Source organism: Bidens hawaiensis, unplaced genomic scaffold, assembly GCF_021521415.1.
Source record: "Bidens hawaiensis isolate Kalapana, Puna unplaced genomic scaffold, B.hawaiensis_p1.1 tig00004003_1, whole genome shotgun sequence".
In the NCBI taxonomy this organism is placed as follows: domain Eukaryota; kingdom Viridiplantae; phylum Streptophyta; class Magnoliopsida; order Asterales; family Asteraceae; genus Bidens; species Bidens hawaiensis.
The window spans coordinates 362,820-366,015 of record NW_027491234.1 but is presented as its reverse complement, the minus strand read 5'-3'; positions in this window follow the sequence as shown (position 1 = coordinate 366,015).

Genomic DNA, 3,196 nt, shown 5'->3' with positions numbered 1-3,196 from the left:
CTTGTTTTCAAGCACCAAAATCAACCAAAACAATTGTCTAGAATGGAATGGAATGAAAGGCATGTCAAAAGGCAAATATAACATCTTTTGCGAGTTGTAACCATCACCAGCGCGCAGGGTCCACCGTAAGCTACGGTGGCCACTGTAGCTTACGGTGGCTTTGAAACCCTTACGCTGGAATTGTTCTGTTTACGGCAGATCTTCTACGCCAGCCCCTACTGAAGCTTACGGTGGCTACCGTAAGTTACGGTAGACCCAGCTCCAATCCCTTATGCTTCTTTAACTTGTTGACCGCTATCTCCCAATCTTGAGTTACTTGCTCCTCTCCATCTGAATATACTCTAGCACCCTTTTTCTTCTCTTTTATACCTACATTCACACAACATAGTGTAGTAATCCAAATCCTTGAACTTAAACATAAACGAACACGTTTTAGTTAGAATTACTACACTTAAGGGTGGTTCTACTATCCACCTGTCATGCGTTGTAGTGGAAAGGGTAGTTACGGTAGCGTGCATTTCCTCGACTTGTCACACAGGGCCACTTTTTCTTCATAGGTTTTGGCACTTGTGACAAGTCTGCTGCAAGGGCAATCTCAGGGTCAGCTTCAGGAGTTGGACCTTTGACTTCTTCAGGAGGCGTGCAAGGACGTGGAGAGTAGTTGATTCCATCGTCCTTGTTAGAGATCCCCTCTTTATCATGAGACGAGACAGTACCTGCAAAAACATCGGCGTTAATAAAACGTTGAATTCGTCTTCCAACACAGAGCCCCGGTCTCTCATGCCTTTTGAAGCCTCGGTAGTAGAGGAGTCTTCATGTGGCTGATCATCTTGTGGAGCGATTTGTGTTTACGCTCCATTACCACCTCCTACTTAAGCACCACTATTTCCTCCTTCACTACTATCTCCTCCTTCGTCATCAACGTCGTCATCATCCAACGTCCGGAGGGACAGGAATGGTGCCAACATCACTCGAAGCAACTCCTACATGTGGTACAATCACACCCACATTTGCTTCACCCTCAAATGCCATTGCAATCTCAATACCAGCAGGAACACTCAGACCAGCAGACGGTTGCTGTCCTTGAGTGTGCTTTTCTCCCCCCGAAGTCTTCCAACTACTAAACACCAAATCAAGACGGTCCTCGAGTGTATTGAAGTCATCGTCACGCATTTCGATCAACTCTAAGGCCGCTTGGTGCTTGCTCGCCATCTCTTCATTTATCTTGAGCTGCAACTCGTTCAGACAGTCTTGGGCGGAAAGTTTTGTCTTCAGGGCTTCTATCTCGGTTCTGAAATAGGCATTTTTAGAAATAAAAGTACTGATATATTGAGAAGTCCCCTATTGACTCTTCAACATCTTGAATCGAGCGTCAATCACCACCTGTTCAATCCAGCACTTATTTACTACCATCTTCAGATTAGTATCCAGTTTCTTTTGAAGAAATGAGGCAGATGGTAAGTTTCTTTCTAGAGTTGACACTCAATCCTGGTCCTTTGGCCCCTTCTCGCGATGACTAGCGAGTGACAGTGAGTGATCATTTAGCAGCTTTTGTTGACTGTCAAATCGTGTTTGAAGGGTCTCGATCCACCCCTCTCACTTTCTACTGGCCAGGGCCTTATCAAGGTCCCGATCCTCATCCAATTTGGCAACACGAGCCAACAATCCGGCCTTTTCCTTCCCCGCCTCCACCTCCTTTTGCTTTTGAGTCTTCACATACTCAAGCAGAAAACGTTCCCATTCAGCACATGTGGCGTTTGATTTCTCCAGTGTGACGATCCTATCGAGGATAGGAATGGCATACCCTTGGGCCTTTTTATACTTCCCGCTGGACAGGGGTTTGGGTGTGCAGAATGTGGGTTTGGAAACTGTAGGAGGTGTGCCTGGTTTTGTAGGTGAAGTTGTGGTTTGTAACTGTGAGGTTATTAATTGGGTAGGGGATGGTGAAGTTATAGTTAAAGGTAGGATCCGTGGTTAGTCAGGGTTTGTGGTTTTGGTTTGAGATAGTGTGGGAGTGGATGTTGTTTGGGTTGAAGGTGAGGTTATAAAGGTTTATGACAAGATGTTTGTGGTTTGTAGGGGTAAGGTAAATGCTAGTGATTTGAATGGTGAGGATGTGGTTGGGTCTGGTGAGATAGTTTGACAGTTTGTGTGGTGGTTTTAGGTGGGGAGAATTATTAGTGGAAAGTTGAGGTCTGTACGATTTGTTGTGGTGGTTATGGTGCAAGATTTTCAAGTAAGGTTTGTAATGGTTGGTCTTGTTGGGTAGGTGAGATTTCGGGAGATGAGACAGGTGAGTCATGTAGTAGGGTCTTTGGTTGTTTGGATCTAGATTTAGCTTTTGTTTTGGTTTTGGGTTTGGTGTAGACCGGGATTTGTACTTGTTTTTCTTTAAGGCCTTCTAGAGTTTTGGCTAGGGTGGTTGGTGAGGCAGTGTGTGGATCAGGTTGGGAAGATGGTTTACCTATGGCGGGAAACTTGATGAGTCGGTTCGGGGCCATCTTGGAGTCCCCGACCCTTTTTAAATGCTTTGGCGGCTGAACGTCTTCTTCAGCCTCTTCTTCCTCCACCTGTTTAGACGACCCCCTAGCAGAAGGCTTGCTGGTGGCCTTTCGTGTCTTCGGGTCGTGGAGCTTCTTTGTTCTCTTCTCAGGCTCCACTTCACTCTCAGTTTCCTTGTCATCAGCACCACTATCTCCTCATTCTCATCATCGGATTCAGCATCATCCGGCTTAGTCTCAGCAAATAATCCAAACTTCCTTCTTGGCAGAGCCCCTTTATACACATAGCCTTTGCCCTTCTTGTTCAACATGGCATTAAACACTGTCTGCTTTACCACCTTCATATGATACGGCTCTAACGGAGGCAACTCTACACCTTTCTCATCAACTTCAATGGCATACTCGGGTCTCGGGGTGTCTGGCATTATATCGTCCAACAATAACTAAACGAATCTAGGATACATCATCCATGTGTTGTCGGTTGAGGCATTAGCGATCATGTAGAGAAAGATCAGCTTCGAGTAGTTGAACTATACTCGGTACGTTATCGCGGCCATCGCTCCCATCCAGTCTGTCCTAAGGCTATCGAACCCGCCTTTGAGATCAGACAGACAATGCACAACGATTTGAAATAATAGTCTCTAGTATGGTGGGAGGTGCCTCTTCTCCAAACCCTTCCAGACAATGCCATACCC